Here is a 20,122-nt window from a genome sequence, read left to right on the forward strand (position 1 = left end):
AATGGTGGGTGGTGGTTACGACTTGGTCTGTGTTCATCAGCCTATTCTCATTCCCCTTGCTCACACTTTAGTGCTGTGGATAAACTGGGTGGACTGATAGTCAGGTCAAGGGCAGGACAGCCTGAACAGAACAGAAGGGTAGAAGACAGCCCCATCCATGGAGCCTTAAATGACCTGGCTGACTGATTGTGCCTGGGACAGCATGCCCATCAAGAAATAAGATTAATTTGACAAATATACTTAAATAATAGAGGCTGACATTTGTATAGTGCTTGACAGTTTGCAAAAGAGCTTCCATGCCCCTGACCTAATTTGACTTTCATAACAGGTTATGAAAAGTGGATGTTATGAACATCCCATTAGAGATGAGTAAACAGAGGCTCTGTCGGGGGCGGGGGGTTGGGAGGGACCTGACTGAGGCCACAGTCCTCAATTCTGGCTCTACTCCAGAGGTTGTGGTCCCCAAGGCTTCTAACACGTGTCCTTCACAAAGAGTCTCTCTGAGGGCACTGCTCGTTGGTCACTTCCAACATGGGTCTCCTCATGACAATCTCTGAGCTGTCCAAGAAAACCAATTATACCTGACCTGGCATTCGAATTTTGTCGCTCAGCTTAATCATTAACCCATTCACCAGACCTAACCGCCTCCCGGCAACTCTGGCCTATTTTGAAAACCCAAATTCTCTCCCCAGACTAAAAGCTTTGCCCAGAGAAATGATTTGAAAAGAACGGAATACATAGAAAAATGTCCAGTAAATATTAGTGGTGGGTTTTTACCCATTTCAAAAAAGCCTTTGATTTTGTTTGTTCTTTTCTTCACGATTGGGAATCTCTATGCCTTATCTACCCCAAGTTATTTAACTGAGAAATAGAATACATTTTCATTTGTTTTGTTTTATTTTTCAGAGACAAGGTCTCACTTTGTAGCTCTGGCTGGCCTAGAATTCACTATGTAGACCAGGCTGGTCCATCTGCCTCTGCCTCCTGAGCCCTGGCATTAAAAATGTGCACCATCACACCCATCAGAAATGCTTAAAGAGAGTGCTGGAGAAATGGCTCAGAGGATAAGAGCACTGATTGCTCTTCCCAAAGGTCCTGAGTTCAATTCCCAGCAACCACATGGTGGCTCACAACCATCTAAACATGAAATCTGGTTCCCTCTTCTGGCGTGCAGGTGTACATGCTAACACACATTGCATAAGTAATAAATAAATCTTTAAAAAAAGAAAAAAAAAAAAAGAAATGCTTAAAGAAAGATGCTGACACTGGAAGTTCCAGAATATCAGGAGCAGATAATTCTGAGGATATAGCTGAGCACCACTTCCTTTTTCACACTCGTCTTTGCTCGGCTGCCTGACAATCTTTTGAGCCCCGTGTGTGCATCATGAAGCTAGTGAGAAACTCAAGGGGTCCCTCTGAAAAGGAAGCTGCACTCATTTGTCATGTTGGTTTAAAAGAAAGCAGCAGGTTCTCTTCTGTCTTACCCGAGGTCAGTGACCCAGCCATGCTCCTGGCTCACTCCTGAAGTCATAAGGGTGTACATAGTAGGGCGTCACCTTCCCAGCTGTGTAGCGAAGTCTTGTTATTAACCTGCTGTAGTTTAAATCTCAAGTGTCTCCCAAAGGCACCTAGGGGAAAGACCATCATTGTGGCACTGTTGGAAATGCTGGAGCATGAGTAAGCCTTTAGGTCACTGGAGGCATATTTTATCCTGGGGCCTTTCTTCCTCTCTGTTGCTTCCTAGTGGTTTGCTCTGTCGTATGCTCTCACCGTGATGTGCTGCCTCTCTGTCTAAAGTAACGGAGTCCATTTAATGTGAATGAGAACCTCCAAAGTCATGAATGACAGCAAAAACAAACAAACAACAACAACAAAAAAACCCTTACAATCACGCACACCATCCTTTTGATACTGACGCATGTTGTATAATGTTCAGCTCAAGAACCACGCAATCAGGTACACACACATATACACACGCATACACGCTTGCACACACGCACTTGTTGGGAAGTTGTTTTGCAGGAGGGGGGAGAAAAATGCGATAGTTGATAAGGAAGATGTGATCAACATTATATGAATGTGTAACATGAAAGAATAAATAATCTTAAAAAAAACCCCATTATTTTAGGTAAGTTTATGAGTGTGTTGGGCCACACTCATAGCTATCTTCAGATGTTTGAGGCCACTGGGCCATGGGTTGTGTGGAAGCAGATGGAAGAGCATTTGGGGGGGGGTATGGTAGTCTCCTGGGAAGGGCGTTATTTGGGAGAGTGATGGGGGCAAACACAAGCAAAGTAAATATATCAAAGATGTCCATTACTTTCTGTGATGAATTAAAAATAGTAAAAATCGGCAGCTTATATAGACACAAACTCTACCTCTTTGTAAGGTGATGTTCCCAGGATTTTTGTTATAGTTACGGAAAGCTGATTAACATGCCATGCAAGATGCTGGAGGCAGCCATGTTTTTAACCGCAACAAAGACAAGGATAAACCTATGACTTTTCTTCCCTCCCCTCCCCCCCCCCCCCCATGTAGCAGTCCAGAAAACTCTAGTTACAGTTTTTGAGTGTGTGGTTTGGGCTAGTCTCTCGGTGATGCATGTCACACTCTCGAAGTTAATAAACGACCGGAGAAAGCAAGTCATTTATCATGGGCTTTGTGTGACCCTTAGTCCAGTCAATGAGAAACAATAGTGTGCTCTGTGAGCTTCCAAACAGGAGCCTGCCTTCCTACAACCCTGCCACGTGTCCAGTCAGAGGACACAAACTATTCTTAGTAACTTTGTTCCAAGGTCTCCTGTGCAGAAGCTCGAGATTTTATTTGACTAAATTCTAGTTATTGGCATTTCCATATAGGCTGCATGGCAATGTGAGCGACGACAGAATCCATCCGAATGGTAGTGATACTTTTCCCCGGGGTTGGAGTTAGTGAGGACTCAGATGTACTCAGTATGGGATGTTCTGTAACCTCCAGTGATCTGCCCTCCACATCGACCGGCAGACCCTCCCAATGCCCTGAGCCTTGATAACATTTGCATTAAGAGAGGATGGGGATTCTGTTTGTCTTTATCCTCTTGTCTAACCATCTCCCATCTCTCTCTCTGTGTTGTGAAAGCTTCTTACTATTGCTGTTAGAGGCTATTACAAATAAGAGGCTTTAATGGTGAATCATCAATCCCCATTAATACGTCTTCAACAGCAGAAAACAGTCATAAGACAGAACAAAACCTAAATGGACAGAGCATTAGAGTCTGGAACAGAGAGCAGAATGAAAGGCTGGGGAAGAAATATGAAACAATAGCAAAAACCTCAGCCCTTTCCAATAAAACAGGAGTCAGGATCAAGTGTTGAGCTAATGGTTCAGAACAAGGCATTGATAGGAGCTTGAGAAATAGGCCAGTCTTGGTCAGGGGAAACAGCCACAGGGAAGAAACAAGAAGAGGGTCAGAAGGGTTAGAATTTGAGGCCAGTTTGGGCTGTATGAGTCTGCATGGTAAGACCCTGTCTCAAAAACAGCGACAGAAACAAAAGACAGAAATTTCAGGATAATAGATTTTGTTGTGATGGGAGAGGGGATCTTCTAACCATCAAAACTGTCCGGGAGTGTCTGTATGTGTATGTATTTATGTAACAATAATAAATAGAGAAAGAGAGATCACAAATTTGAGAGGGAGTTGGGGTCATGGGAGGAATTGAAGTGGGGAGAAGGAAGAGCAAAAGTGATAGAGATAGAGATAGAGATAGATAGCTATAGATATAGACATAGATAGATAGATATAGATATGGGAATCACGTATAAAATCCTCAAAAGAATTGTTTTAAATGACCACCAATGCAGTGGCTTCTAATATAGCATGAGAAAAATTTCCTAGGACAATGATTGGAAGCAGGCAATAGTGGAGGGTGTAGAAATGGTCTCCAGGAGGCCAAATGAGATGTGAGAACATCATGAAGCAACTGACCTGGGTAAAACATGTATTTACCTGTCCTGGAGAAGAATCTGCAGCTCTAAGAACTCTATCAAATTTGCATCGCACTTTTCTTTATTGAATTTAAATAATTTTTCTCTCTAGTGAGTCAGTGCATCAGAGAACAATGAAACAACTTGTTTAAGAGCTGTCTGTACCAAATATGGGTCAAATTCTTCCTATAGCTGTGATTATAATTGGTTTCTATATCTATTCTTACAAAGCTACTTGAATCTTTTTAGGGGCAAAATCAACCTAAGTACAAGGCAAGAGCCTCAGATTTTCTAAATGGACAGATTTAAGTGTTTTAGTATGAGCTCATAAATTCAAGCAGTCCTAATGACAAATAGGGTAAATGAGCATCATTTCTTTATCAAGTCACTCCTGCTGTATGGGCTTGTCCAGGCCTGGGCAGGTCACCTGGAAGCTTGTGCCAGCTCTGACAATCATGCTAACTACTAAAGCCAGAGGCAACCTTCAGATAGGAAGTCTCAGAGTGAGACAGCCCTTGTCAGAGAGCGGCCAAGAACTTAACTTTTGGTGGAATAACTGAGATTGTAATAATGGTGGGGAAGACAAACAGCCCAGACAGACAAACAGCATGAACAGGCTATTTACATACACAGAATCCCAACACTTGGGCACATAGACACTGGGTGACCTGTGTCAGATCATACACAGATGTCAACTAGCTCAAACTTGTAATGTGACAGGCAAAATTCAGAGTCCTTAAGAAGGGAATACAGAATGTGGCTATGATTACAATCATAGTTATATGTTCTAAAAGAAAAAGGTATAAAGCTATAACAAAAGAAATGATGAACGAGGTTATTGTAAACTAAGAACTGCTGCTCATGAAACAGCTTTTCTCTCCGAAGTGAAAAAGACAAGTTACAAGCTAGGAGGGCCAGCTGCAGCAGTGTGACGGAAGAAGGCACGTTTGCAGAATGGAGAGAATTCTGCTGAAAGACAAACAGAAAGCAGTGCGTGCTGGACATCAACAGACGCTCTATATAGAAAACATGTGAATAAAATAACACGTGCTCTCAGGCAACCAGATTAACCCTCTAGCCTGAAAATCTAGGAGCAGTTCACAGTTGACAAAAGTGTGTATAAATTCACACTTTGGCACACGGGTGGAGGAAGCTGAAACCAATGAGATTATTTTGGATATTCATCTTGCATCATCTACAGACATGAATGTGTTCAGACTTTACGTCGTACACAATTACTCTCATTCCTTAAAGATTCTTGAACATCTACATTAAAATTGTATTTAGGAATATATATGTGTATGTAAATATGCATGTAACAATAGTTAATGACAAAAGGGGCCATGAATGTGAAAGGTAGCAGGGAGGGGTGTATGGGAGAATTTGGAGGGAGAAAAGAGAAAGCAGGAGCAAGAGTTAATATATATATATATAAAATCTCAAAAAAAGACCCAGAAGTAATAAAAATAGCTGAAATTGAGGCTGGACAGATGGCTCAACAGTTAAGAGCACTGGCTGCTATTCCAGAGGGCTCAGGTTCGATTCCCAACACCCACAAGGTAGTTAGCAATCATTGCATGTAATTTCAGTTCTAGGGGATCTGGCACCCTTTTCTGGCTTCATGGGCACCAGAAGTGCACACAGGGCAAGACACACACACCTACATACATAAAATTCTTAAAAAGAATAAAATAACTGATATTAGTATTGAAAAAATCCTATGCAATTTTTCTATTAGAATATTAATAAAACGAGTAACAATCCTAATTATAAACAATAATTCAAGATACATTAAATTTCATGTAGGCTGACCTTGGACTTGTAGCCAAGGATGGCCTTGGCTTTCTGATTCTCCTTCCTCCATCTCCTGAGTGCTGTGATTAGTGGCTTACAGAGCCATCTCTTTGTAGTGTTGGGGATTGAACCCAAGACTTTGTGCACTGGAGGTGAGTTTTCTACCGACTGAGCTGCAACCCCAAGCCTCAAGACATTAAATTTCCAACAATATAAAAATCCGTCTTTTAGAAAAAAGGAAAAATAACACTGTGTGTGTGTGTGTGTGTGTGTGTGTGTGTTTTGCTGGAAACAAATGAACATGAGCATGTAAAATAAAGCATTTTCCCAAGAGTTATATCCCCAGCGCAAAAAATAACTTCTTAGAAGTTTCAAGAAGGTTAGGGACCAAGCGACTGAAGAGCGGGACAGACTAAGTGCTGAAAGCTCCATCAGAAGAGATGGAGCCGGATGAGTGAGGGAGCCCAGGTGAGTGTCAGGGATAAGCTGCAGCGATGGGCTTCCTCCCTGAGACGTGGGACTTGTCACTGCCAGCTGTGTTCTCCACGCCAGTGCAGTTCTGTGGTAGCTTAGGGCATGTGTGTGTTGGTAAACATGTCTAATAAACAGTGGCTGCTGGGCGTGTTGACCAGTTCCCTCCTTTGCCGACTGCATACGAGTTAACGGGCATCACAGCAACATAGGTTACAGCATAAAAGACCGAACATGTCGATGTCACATGACCACAAAGAAAGGAAAAGTAAGATATTCAGGACTGTCTGGGTTACTTCTTTCCAGGAATAAACAGAAAGGACTTTATTGGGAAGCCCTAGTCCCCATTTTTGATGTTTTCCTTTTGGATATATAGATGATAGATAGATAGATAGATAGATAGATAGATAGATAGATAGATAGACAGACAGATAGACAGACAGAGAGATATAGATAATAGATAAACAGATGACAGATACGTATAGCTTATTTCATGGTTAAAAAAATCAGGCAAAATGAGTATTTTCACAGTAAAAAGGTTACGAAGATATAAAAGAATGATAAAAATTAAACTTTACCTAAGTAATTTGCTGGGGAAGAAAAAAACTAGTATATTTTGGATTAAACACGATCTTTTTAGGTGAAAAACATACAGCAGTGCTGAACATTTAAAAAGAGAATAAGAAGAGAGGTAAAAATAAAAAGGATAGAAAGTTTTGAAAAGTCTATTGGGAAGAGACCTTCTTTTAAGGACTCCGAGCTTACACACACAATCGTACACGCTTGGATTATATTCTGCATCCTGGCCTATAATGTATTTTTTTTTTCATTTCACAATGTGTATTTATTATCATAAATGCATTATGATCACCTCTAATGATGTCAGAGTCGGTCACAGTAGGTATGACTTAAAAAAATCATAGCAAGCCATCTAATCTGGGGAATTAAAATTTTTATTTTGCCACAGTTTTACATAGTATTTCAATTGGCCTATTTTCAGATTAGCTTTTGAGGCAGATTCACTGTGCATCTCAGGATGATCTCAGATTCCTCATCCTCCTGCCTCTGCCTCTCAGGTTCTGGGGTTACAAGCACACACTGCTATTCTGGCTCCAAATACGATTCAGTCCAAGTGTTGAAAAAAAAAACAAAAAAAACAAAACAACAAAACTGTGTCATGAATTCATTGGGGGATGGAGTGTGTGTCAGAGATAACATATATCTCTCATAAAAATAAGCTGTGGTTTTCTTAAACCAACACTTTTTCTTAAACCAACAACTCAGCCTGCTAAGGCAGAGTGGCAAAGAGAACCTACAAGGAGGTGAGAATGGTTTTTGCGAAATGACTGTGGAAATGACCAAGATGAAGTTTCAAAGACCCCACATCCGAAAGGACGGATGCTGAGGCACAAGCTTCCCTGTAAGATCGTTAAGCTCTCTCTCCCCGACCCAGTGAAAATCCAGGGTGCAAACCAGCAAACTGAACATGGCAGGATGCAGGTAGGGACAAACAAGGAGAAAACTTATATTTTTGTTCTTTCTCTGTGCCTTGATTGTTCCAAGATGGGGGCGGGTGGGTGGGAGGAAGGAAAGAGGAAAAAGTGAGGGCTGAGGGTGAAGACAGCGAGGAGAGGCACCTCCAGGCTCCTCCAAGGGGACCTGCAGGTGTAGATGAGCCCTGCCTTCTAGGAACTCAGATCCAATTAGGAAAACAAAGTCCCTCATCATGAAAAACACATACGTGATGAATTGCCACGTAGGGAAAACAGTGCAGCTCACCTGCACGGTCAGCAGGTGTGCTCAGGAAAGCTTCCTGGTTGGACATGGTTTGTGGGGCCTCTGGACAAATGATGCGGGAGATGAGGTTCCAGTTGGTGAATGGGGCAGGAAGGGAGGAGCCAGGTGTGTTTGGGAAGGCACGAAGAAGGCAGATGGGTGGGGGGACATTGCCACCACTGAAACAGGAAATAAGAAAAGCAGAAGCTTGGACTTTGGAGCCAGAAGGGCTTCTGCTATCACCTGCACGAGGGATGCCACAGCACTCCAGTCTCTCATTTTAACTCCCTCCCTTCCAGGGAGTTGAGGGGATGAAAAAACAAAGTGAAATAAATGTAATAAATGCTCTTTATTATATTATTATAGTGCTGCTCTTAGATATAAAGGTACTGGCTAGAAATTGGAGGGCAGGAAAACGACAACATTGAAAAAGTAAAAATTTCAGGAACAAGAGTGTTGAAATACAACGAACAGCGTCAGAACCAGTAAAAGATGAGGTGGGTAGAACAGGGTTGTGAGAGGGTGGCCAGCATCACCAGCTTCTCCTGGGAGCTATAGGAATGACAGACATCTGGTCCCACCGAGGCTGCCTCAATCAGCGTTCCTACGGGTGGAATCTGCAATCTGCACATCATAATAGCCCCATCCATGTCACCTTAAAATTAGAAAGCGCTGGAGGAGAGGATTGAGGAAGTTTCTTAGTCAAGAGATTAATCCAAAACAGATACTCTCTACTCAAACCCGTGACTGCAAAATCCATCTTATCACCTGTTTGAGAGAGTCATCAGTTTACAAAAGAAGCCTTGGAGATTCTCAAGCAATGGCATGAGCCGACACCAGCTCCCGAGTCTAGCCACAGGAAGTGGAGCTTGTACATTTGTGCAAGTCCTACACATTTGGGGGCTAAGTTGCAAAAACATTCTTTACATTTTCAGGGCCTTGAGAATTTCAGAGTTGTAGACTTACGTTGATCCATTTGACTTACACAGCAATCCTGCATATCGAATATTCTTAGCCTGCCCAGTTTATAAGGAAAGAGGAACGTGGTAACAGCCCTAATGCTTGTCAGAGGCTGGATTTGAAGCCGGTGGGTGACACCAGAATCCACGACCTTGGTTGCTGGCTCTTCTATAGCCACTATAACCTTGCTAGCCATCCCTTCAACACTGGAAGCATGGGTTCTCTTCAGTGTCCCCCTTTCAGATAACACCTTATGACGAGAACCTCTGGTCATAAGCCTAATGAAATCTCTGATGATTGTTCTGTGAAAAAGTCCCAGAAATAGAAGTCCTTGGTCGATTACGATGAGTACTTCTGAGATTTTTTTATTAGTGTATATTAATTATATATAATAATGGGTTTCATTGTATTTTCACATATGTGCATAATGTATTTTGACTCTCTCCATCCCCTAGTCCTCTTTTTTGTCACCCTCCCACAGTTGCTGAGCCCATTTCTAACTAGCCATCTTCTACTTTCTTTTTTTTAATAATTTTATTTATTTTTATTTCATGTTTATGAGAGAAGTTTTACCTGCATGTATGTCTCTGTACCATGTGCATGCAGTGCCATGCAGGCCAGAAGAAGGGATCAAATCCTCTGGCATGAGACTTACATACAGCTGTAAATAACCAGATGGGTGCTGGGAACCAAACCCAGGTCCTCTGGAAGAGCAGCCAGTGCTCTTAACTACTGAGCCCTCTCTCCAGACCTCTCCTTCTACTACCTTTGTATCTTTCATTTATTTTTATTTCCTCGTTATCCATGAGTTTCGCTGGGGCTGCTTACAGGAGAATGGTTAATTTACCAGTGCTTAGAGCACTTAAAGACATGTTTCTCAAACACAGGCCCCTCTCAAATCCTCAGAGAGAGGTAGACCCCATGATCCCTTGCTTCCTTCATTTAGAAGGGCTTTGATGGGTTATGTTCCGTGCAGGTGGTCACGGCTGCTGTGTGATTAACAGCCATGCCATACCTGGAAGTAAGGGTTCCGCAATGGTCCCTTCCACTTTTTTATTTTCACTCTTAGGGTTCTGTCCTTTTTTTCCTTGATAGAGCCCTGAGCCTTTTGGGCAATATAAGAAGTGTTGAGAAGTCCTGAGGCAGATTTCTAGACAGTCTGTCCTGAGGTTAGTTATTTTCGTCCCACTTGATCAGCATTATATTTAACATCTTAGTTTACTTGATAAGCTGACGGGCATTTTCATTTAAAGATGTTTGCCTGTTTCTGGGGTTGGAGGAGATGGCTCAGCTGTTAAGAGCACCTGTTGCTCTTCCAGAGGACCTGGGTTAGGTTCCCAGCACCCACACAGTGGCATACAACTGATGGTAACTCCAGTTTCAGAGAATCAGATGCCCTCTTCTGGCCTTGGAGGACAGTGCAAAACACCCATACACATAAATAAAAAGTTTTTTTGAAAATGGAAAACAGTTTACTATTTTCATTCAAATAGCGTTAACACACTTAAAAAAACTTCCAAAATTTTATTTTACTGGAGTAAGAATGTTTAACATTAGATCTAGCTTTAACATTTTTATTTTATTTTTATTTACTTGGTTTTAAAAATTACTTTTAGTTAATTAATTATTATAAAAATTTATGCATGTACATAATTTATTCTGATTACTCTCTCCCCCCTTGCTATTTCCATTCCTAGTTAACATTTTTTTATATTCTGATACTTACTGTGTTTCTTCATCTGAAACTGTTATGTTCTTTGTTTACCTTTAAAAAATCATGTTCTTAAAAGTTTTTTTGTTAAACTCTATGTGTTCTTTACACATTAATCTTTTTTACTTGAGACAGAGTCTCACATCCCAGGATGGTCTTGAACTTGTGATAGTGCCCAAACTGACCTTGACCTCTAGATCTTCCTGTTTCTATCCCAGAGGCATGGAGTTGTAAGCAAGCCTTGCATGCCTGGTTTATGTGGAGCTGGGATCAAACACAGTGCTTTTCGAATGTGAGGCAAGCGCTCTGCCAACTGAGCTATCTCCCTAGACACACATTTAAAAAGTCTAACCTTTATTTCCCTTAAAAAATACACAACTTTCTATTTGTGAGTAGTTAAAATATCTATGTAATAAAGTATACCAATATTTCCCTTCAAAATTCTATTACTTTCATCCTTAGAACTTCTTCATCTTCATAAAGTGCCCGCCCGTTGCTCTCCTCTCTATAAGGCAGAAACTTTTCAAACATTTAAAATCTGATTTCAATTTGGGTCAACAACTTGAGTTTATTTGTAGCGAGAAGTTTATATCTTCAGCGCTATAGGAACATTCTTGAGTCTGACTAGTCTTTGTGTTCCACCAAAACTGAGTAAGACCAAGAGGCAACCAGGAGCAGACACTCCGGTGGCATGGGTGGCATGGGTGGCATGGGTGGCATGGAGTCATCCACCTCAGCCAGGTTTTAGCAAGCTATCCGGAAGAGCCCCAGTGCAGGGGGGGATGTGTGTGTGAAATGAAGATGATGGTACCTTTTTTGTCAGTCTCCTGGGACACTGATGTGCTGCTTCTCACTACTTTTTCTCTCATCCACGAACAGGACCAAAAGGGCTCCCTGGGGGCATTGGTTGGCATCAGCCCCATCCCCAGATACTGATTGGGAAGAATTCTCAGTCTTGTGGATGGGGGTCTAGCGCTTCTTTACCCTGCCCTTGCTCTTCCGGAGCGGCGAGGCTCTGCCGCAGTCCAGGCAGCACCAGTTCTCTGCCATGCAGGAGAGGCGAACTAAACTGAGACCTGTGTTACAGAGAGCTGCCTGTAAGAAGAGGAAAACAGAACTTTTTCCTAAGCAAATAGGTCACAGCGGTAGCGGTGAGACCCACAGTCTCCTCGTGCCTGAGTGGCGTTTCTTTTTTCTTTCCTTTTTTTTTTTTTTTTTGTGAGAAACACAAAAAAGTACCAGGGAATGTGGCTTGCAACAAGCGTCCCCAACAGGCAACATGGAAGCAAGAAGTCAGATGACTTCGTTTTCCTCTTTGGTGGTGATTTTGCTTAGTGCGTGAAAAGACTTGTTGACAGAAGAGAAGCTAAAATTAGCCTTTTCTCTGCAGGCATCGGATTACCTTTGCTTCCACCATCCCTGATAAGCCCTGGAAGAAAACAGGTTTCTAAGCAGGTTCCCAGGGGTGGGGGAATCAATTATAGATGTGAGACACATAAAGGAGAAATAATTCAGGTTATTTAACGTAAGAAACCTTCACTCTTCCTGCATTTTCAATGAAAGGAAAGTCTAGGTGAGGAGAGGCCAGATAAGCACTTAACCATACAGCAGGCCTTGCACGGAGCCCTTTCTATGTATCACGCAGTCCCAGGGCCAGGAAGACGGTGCAGTGGGGGAAAGTGCTTACAGCATAAACCCCAAGACCCTGCTCCCATCCCAGGATCCACTTCAAAAGCTGGATGCTGTAGTGAAGGGCTTTTGTCGTTCCAGCACTTCTATTGCAAGATGGAAGTCGGAAGCAAGATAATTCCCTGAAGTTAGCAGACCAGCTGACTTGAAGCCTGCAGCGCGGCAGCTGAAACAGACTTTGCCTCTGCTAGGTAGGAGTTGAGATTGAACTCCAGAAAGCTATGACCTTCCCACATGTGCTGTGACACACTTATGCCCAGTCTCTCTTACCCTCTCTCTATCTACACACACACACACACACACACACACACACATATATATACATATATATATGTATACATATATTAAGAATTTTATAAAATCTTGTATCTAGTCTTTGAAGACAACATTATCCTGGCATTTCAGATACCAAAGGGATGTTACCAGTACAAACAGGCTCTGTTAGGTTGTTTTACCCAAGGTCACAGATATGGAGAATCCACTCATTTATTCATTACCATTTAGCCTTTTGAAAAAGCATGTCACTACACAGCCCCGGCTGGCCATGAACTCAAGATCCACTACACCTGACAAAAAGATTGTTTGTGGGGAGTGGTGCTACACTGGAAAAGGGAAGTTGCATCCTGCACAAGATAAGCAGGAACTACTGAGCCCCACCCACCTCCAGCCGGGGAAAGCCTGCTTTTATCCTAGACCACGCATAGCAGAGGCTGGCTGTCTTTCTCATTTCCCCTGAACCTCCTCCCTCAGTCTGCATTGCCTGATGATAGTGTTTACCCATTTCTGTGGCTCAAGCAATTATACAGCTGTTTGAGTAACTCAATCCGACAACACACTTTTAATGGACTAGTTTCAACATCTGTCATCTATCTATCTATCTATCTATCTATCTATCTATCTATCATCAATCTATTATTTATCAGCTGTCTCGCTGTCTATCCATCTATCATCTGTCTGTCTATCTATCATCAATCTATTATTTATCATCTGTCTATCTATTTATAATCTATATATCATCTATCTACCAATCAAACTATCTCTCTATCTATCCATCCATCCATCTACCTATCATCTGTTGTCTTACACGGAAGTCCAGAGTCCAGGCTGGACTCTGACAAGAGATAATCCTCTTGTTGCGGCTTCCCAAGTGCTGGGTCCACAGGCGTGAGCAGCCACACCCAGCTTCTCACTGGTTTTTAACAAGTTCATATTAGTCCCTTAGTGAGTGCTTATTAGATTGTGGAGTCACTTAAGAAAAAAAAGTGGGGACTGGGTATAGTGGCACACATGTTAACCCCAGGACTCTGGAGGCAGAGGCAGGTGGATCTCTGTGAGGCCAGCCTGGTACGAAGTGAGTTCCATGGCAGACGGAACTATGTAGAGAGACCCTGCCTCATTAAGAAGAAAAAAAAAAGAAAAAGAAAAAGAAAAAAGAAGACCAAAAGGGAGAGGAAAAGCGGGTCAGATTGCTGTGTAAGTGAGAACTGCCAGGCATGACAGGGCTATATGTGCTCATGGCAATGGGCAGTAGGTGAACGCTACTGTTCACTCACCTGAGCCAGGGGTGGCAGAGGGCAGGAGAGTATGTTTGGTAGGGACCGGTACACCATCTTGATCTGATTTTATTAAAGATTTGTGTTTATTTTGTGTATGTGTATGAGTGTCTGCATGTGGGCCATGTGCAGGCCCAGTGCCTCGGGGGCCAGAAGAGAGCACTGGATGCCCTGGAAGTGGAGCCACAGGCAGGTGTGAGCCTCCATGTGGGTGCTGGGAATGGAATCCTGGTCCTCTGCAAGAACAGGAAGTGCTCTTAACTGCTGAGCCATCTCTCCAGCCCCTCGATCCTATCTGGGGGTGGTTCAGTCAAGGAATTCTCTGCATATAAGCACTGCCCAGATTCCTGCTGCCCAGTTCTGGCTGATGTGATGTCTACATTCCCTTTGTTTGTGCCAAGATCACTTGGATGGCAGAGCAGAGTGGGAGTCACCCTCTCTCCGCCCTCTCTCCACCCCCTCCCACTGGCAAAGAGTCAGTGAGTGCTGTGCCTCAGTCTACACGGAAGAGACATTTGCCCATTTATGCTTCAAGGCTCCTGCCACAGCAACCATAGTTCAGGATGTGGGCGTCATAGTTAGAGAGGTTTTGTTACCTTTAAATGGAATCATCTAAACCACATAGGCACCTCTTTGTACCTCATCTTGGACCACTTACCGGACATGCTATGTCATACCTTGGGTTTTGTTTTCCTGCAGGAATCTCACCCCTCTAACATTTTTTTTTCCTTTTTAAACAAACAAACAAGCAACTAGTAAAGTACCTCATCCTTCAGGATTCAACCCAGGTGGTACCTCTTCCACCAGCTTTCTTCCTTGCTGGGCAGAACTGGCCACTCTCCTCTCTTGTGCCTGCTGCTGACACCTCCACACAGCAAATAAAAATATGCCCAGTGCGTATGACTTCCGTCCCTAACTTCTTTAAAAAAAAAATGCCAGGACTGTGGCTTTCTAATCCATCTTGGCTAGCACAGTTCTGTGCAGAAGGTTTACTGCAGATAATGGTCAATGGATGAAAGTGTTCGAACACGAAGCACACTGCTTTTTAGACTACCTGTGACATTATATTGTGAGATGCTTATTCACTCACAGCATCATTGCAATTGATAATATATATATGTATATACACACATACATGTACATACACACACACACACACACACACACATATATATATATAGTCTTTACTAAAAAGCTGGTCATGAAAATTTACAGGATCTAAAACACTAAATTTTTAACTCATATTCTGAAAAAAATACAAGGGCTGGGGACATGGCTCAGGGCAGAGTTTGAGCTTTGCATGTTCGAAGCTAGGGATTAGTTTCCAGGGAAGTTGTGTGTGTGTGTGTGTGTGTGTGTGTGTGTGTGTGTGTAGAGGAGATATAGCCCACAGATGAGAGCAGAGACCGGGATAGGGGGACACTATTTACAGTCCACCCACCACAGCTATTTTTACCTGGGATGCTACCCAGTGATAACACTGAGCGCATAAGCAGCATGGCGTCATCTCCATGTTTACCTTCTCAGTGGGAAAGAGGATGACTCACTCTTATATGGCAGTGTACGTTTTATGGTGCGCAATAAAACGAAATCATAGGAATTAAGTTAATCTGAACATTCAATTTAAAAGCAAGACTCACAAAAGTAGAAAACCATGGCCAATAGACAGCCCATCCAGCCTAGGATGACAAGACCCTATTTCCCCTTGCACCCACAACTCCGAATGTAAGTGGGCACCTGCCAAGTGGCAAAGGCTCCGCAGCAGCCAGTTTCTTTGGTGACCAGCAGCCAAATACTGTTCCTGACTGAAACTGCCTGACCTCACCTCAGAAATAAGATCATCTTCAGCATCCTGTCCAGCCCAGAGCCTTGGGGTGGGGGTGGGGTGATAAAGATTTGGGGGGGGGGGTGAGCTGTGTTTGAGAAAGCCTTCTCAGACATCACAGTCCCATTTATGTACACCCCCAGGGAACTCTGTGTCTTTCCCTCGGAAAGTTTAATTTAGCTTGCAATCGCATAGTTGATAATCATCTTACTAACAGTTGCCCTCCCCTCAAAGTATCTGTAGGCACCAGGAGAGCAGGGTCCTTGTCTGGTCTCATTTACTGTTTGGTTCCCAGGAGCTGGTGTGCAGAAAGGCTCTACAAGCGTTTAAAGTGAATGCTGATGCTTTCCCCATTTTATCCACCCACGTCTCTGTTTGTAAGTCGTGCACAACCGCTCATCAGTCTTGCACTTGTAACTGTCCCATTTGCCTTCACTCTCTAGTTCTCTTAATTCTGCAGAAGAGGGGGCATCTAATGGCCTGAGCTTTGTGAGATCCAGTTCAAGATGGCGGTGCTTGAAGAAAAACGAAGGACATGAAGATGCCAGAGTAAACTGAGGTTACTTTAAACAGTTTACACAACTTCGAAAGAACCTCTTAATTCAGTGAAAAATAAGATCAATTACTCTGCTTTAACCTACAAAAACAGTTTGATTTGTTGATCCTGGAAAAGAGTTGATGACGTAGATTGTCAGCATGAAGCCCACATGTGTGGTCCCTGAGCAACACTCCTCAGGGTCTGAATGACAGGGTTCCTCCCTTCTCAAAGATGTGGGCCTGCACACCCTCACTGCTTCCTGGTCTCCGTTTCCTCCTTTGTGTTTTCTCTTTCCCCTGCCTGTCACAAAGCCTTGCCCCATTCACAGGGCCAATTTTAAACTCACTTTTCCAGGTCCCCTAGAGGGAAAACTCCAAGCAGGCTGCTTCAGGAGGCCTGGAGCCCAGGTGGGCGGGAAAATGAAGTGTAAATGCTTGATTTAAATTCTTGCCTGCAGAGAGTCTGAGGAGACACTCTTCCTCAGCTTCCCTCAGCGGTGCAGCGCGCAGGCACCACTGTCCCGCCCTGGGAAAGCCTGGAGAACAGGCGGGAATGTCCCGGGGGCTCTCTCCCAACATGCCCCAGTCCCAGCCTCTGGAAGGCAAGCAGATCATTCTCTCCTGAGGTGGCCCCTTTTGCTGAGGACCACCGCGGTAGGGGACCTTCCTCGGGCAGGAAGGAGGTAGATAAGGAGGATGGAACTCAGCAAGCGCAGGCATTAGGAAGGAAACAAGTTTCTAGACACCAATGCATTGGTGTTACTTAGCATTTTCAAGTACATATGACCAGCGTACCACAATGTAAAAATAATAACTTCACCAGTGCTTTTTTTTTTTCCTCCAAAGAATATGAGGGCTGGTAAACAGACACCCTAATTTGGAGCCACCGAAGCAAGCGCCTCGGTAGGGTAGTTGGCAGTTGGTAGGCACACACACACACACACACACACACACACACACACACACACTCCAGAAAGCTGCCTCTCTTCTTGCCACCGGGAAAAAGTTCTCTCTGACCGTGCACAGGGAGAAAAAAACGAAACGGAGGCGCAAGACACACCCCACAGCCTTGTTTTAGTGTGAAACATCCGTCCTCGGGGGCGACCCTGCTGTTCCCAAAGCCCGGCATCTAGTGCTCCCAGGTCAGAGCTGCCGCTGCTCCCCTCCAGCGCTCCAGACCCTGTCAAGCCGCCCTCTGCTATGCAGGTTCGCCGTACCCGCCCCCCTGGTCGTCCCCGGACCCTACCTGGAGTCCTTGGACCGCTCCTTCCACAGGGACACCTGCTGGCCCTCTGTCTCCCCGGGACCAGCTGGATGCTGAGCTCAGGATGTGGCACCTGCCTGCCAGGCTTGCGATGCCAAGTTCAAGTTGCTGGAGTAGCTTGCTACCACCTGAAGCTCCCGGCTCGCCCTGGGTCGAGCCACTGCCTCCCGCAGACCCTCTGTCGGCCACCGTGGCCCAGCCCGGGGCCCCGCCCCTTGACTGCTACCCGCCTGCGGGCTTCCTGGGGTCCCTGGCCCCCCAAACCCCTCGGAGCACACTCACGGTCCGCGCCCCAGCCCTGCCTGGAGCCTGCCAGGCTCCTTCGATGGCTCTGGCCAGCCGGAGCTGAGCTGCGCGCTCCGGAGCCGGGCGCTGCGGGTGCGGACGTCCCTCCCCCCAGGCTATCCGTTGGGTTTGGTACCTAGGGGAGCGAGAGGTCCAGAGCTCAGGTCCTCCTGTCTGCGCCTTGGCGCTGGCGCTAGCAGTTCCCAGGCCTCCAATCCTGCTCCTGCGGTTGGTCGGGAAGAACCCCCCTTCTCGCTCCTCCCTGGAGATGGAAAGGGAATCACAAGGCGACCTGCGTCCTGTTCCAGAGGATGGGACACTTTTTTCCTAATAAAGATCCAGAAACTCACGGTGTAATAAACACTCTTAGGCTTTCTGCTAGACTCCAGCGTTGCCTCAGCGGGGCTGTTCCCAAACAGCTCCCTCTCCCCACTGTCCCAGGGGATCAGGTAAACCTTGCCCCTGCGCCACTGCGTGCTCCTTGAAGACAGGAGCCCAGCCTGGCTCAGAGTTGTTCTCAGGGCCTGGCACAGCGCCTGCCACTCATCAGGACGCTCCAATTAGGTAGAAAATCAATTTACTTCATAGAAACTCAGCTTTGGCTTTCCAGCCCTTAAGCCTACTTGTGCCCTTGGGTAGGCAATTGGATAACACACACACACACGGCAAAAAAAAACCTTTTTGTAGTAATTTGCAGTAATTCCCCAAACAAAACAATATTTAGATGCAAATGTACATAACGGTTCATTTTTTTAAATAAAATAATAATATTTAAACAGCGGTAAGGTGCTTGCCCATGCAAGCATGAGGACTTGAGTTCAAGTTCCTGGAATCTTTCTGAACCCTGCTGGGTAACATGTCTGCAATGTCTTTACATTGCTGGGTTTTTACATCAAGATGGGAAACCTTAAGGCAGCCAGCGTGTTTACAGACCTGCAGATACTATCTGGAATGAGTGGAAGGCCAGCACACATGAATGTGCACCCCCACTCACCCCCCAAATAAAAACATAAGAAGCAGACGACATCAAACCTACCAATAGAAAATAGGTTAAAAAAATTAAGGTAGTGTGGCCTAATGGTAGACTATACAACCATTAGAACACAGACATGGAGACCTCAGTGCCTCCAAGTCTTAGCACACACAGATAGTGTTTATTTATAAGGGAAATAGTGAAAATACAAAGTGACATGTTAAAATGTTTACAAAATAACGCCAGGCCATACACACAAACCTAAGCAGAAAATTGTTCCTGGGCTTAATCAATTACAGATTCCTACCCTGTCAACATGCAGATCAACTCTGATCTCAAGGGATGTTTGGATTATTGAATGTGAAATTTGAAAAAAAAATGCTAGTGCATAAACGGGTAGTGCTCAACCAAAAAGTTTCCATTTTGGCTCTTTTTAGGAACACAGACTCAAGTCCGTACTGTTAAGTGTATCCTTCCGGTGGCCTGGATCTGCCCACTCGGCTTCCCACCATTTGCTTATGAGGTAGGAAATGAGGCTGAGCAAATATTCAAACCCCAGGGAGGTGGAGAGCATGGCTAATAAGATGAAATGTCCCCGTCTGTACACCTCGCAGGGAGCTGTTGGGGAGGATGGCTGCAAAACAGTGCCTTCTGGATACAACAAAGGCTATCAGGTTTGTGCATTCACAGTGGCTCTGGCTGCTTGGGCACAAGCCACACAAGATCGGGCCAGTCGAAAAGCTGGCATAGATGGGAGCTTTTGTAGTTGAAGGTTGGAGAGTCAGTTCTGTTTAGGGGAGTGTCCTCCCTGGACTCCAAACAGCCAGAAATATGAGTTTGCAATAAGGGATTTGACTCAGTAGCAGCAATCATCAAACCGTCCTAGCAGTTATTAAAGATACAGCATGCTTGGAACACAGGACTTGGGAGGACTGAGCTGGACCCTGGAAGCCCCCTTCCTGAAGATGGGCTCTCGTGGTGTTAGAGGGTGCTGTGCAAGTTGTCAAGGGAGAGGAACAAATGATGGTCCTGTCTGGCTGCAGAGCTTCTGAACCCAACAATGAGTGTTTCAGCAAGATACCCACAATGGTGAAATAGTGGGGCTTTTATCATGGGGCTACCAATCAGCTGTCTAAGTGAAATTCATGCTTGGTACTGGAAAACTAGCCAACTACTTGTGCCTGGAGAGGTCATAGACTTGAGAGGAGAACCCACGGCTGCCATGTTTCAAAACCAATATAACTTCTAACTGTATTCTAAATTCAGTTATAACTACATACAACTAACTAAATACAGTTGTAACTGTATTTAGAATATATAC

General features: G+C 44.4%; 1 protein-coding gene across 2 annotated transcripts in view; it reads right to left on the reverse strand.

Annotated features, from left to right (window-relative positions):
• Positions 1 to 18,090, reverse strand: part of Casr (calcium sensing receptor) — a 73,401-nt gene extending 55,311 nt beyond the window's left edge. The window contains exon 1 of one of the 2 annotated variants that reach the window (XM_060370337.1): positions 17,965 to 18,090. The gene's annotated coding sequence lies outside the window, so the exon portion shown is untranslated. Of the gene's footprint in view, positions 1 to 17,525; positions 17,933 to 17,964 lie in introns of those variants that run through there. The other variant, XM_060370336.1, reaches the window with a different exon arrangement.
• Between the last annotated feature and the right edge of the window lie 2,032 nt (positions 18,091 to 20,122).

The sequence above is a fragment of the Meriones unguiculatus genome, chromosome 17, assembly GCF_030254825.1.
Source record: "Meriones unguiculatus strain TT.TT164.6M chromosome 17, Bangor_MerUng_6.1, whole genome shotgun sequence".
In the NCBI taxonomy this organism is placed as follows: Eukaryota; Metazoa; Chordata; class Mammalia; order Rodentia; family Muridae; genus Meriones; species Meriones unguiculatus.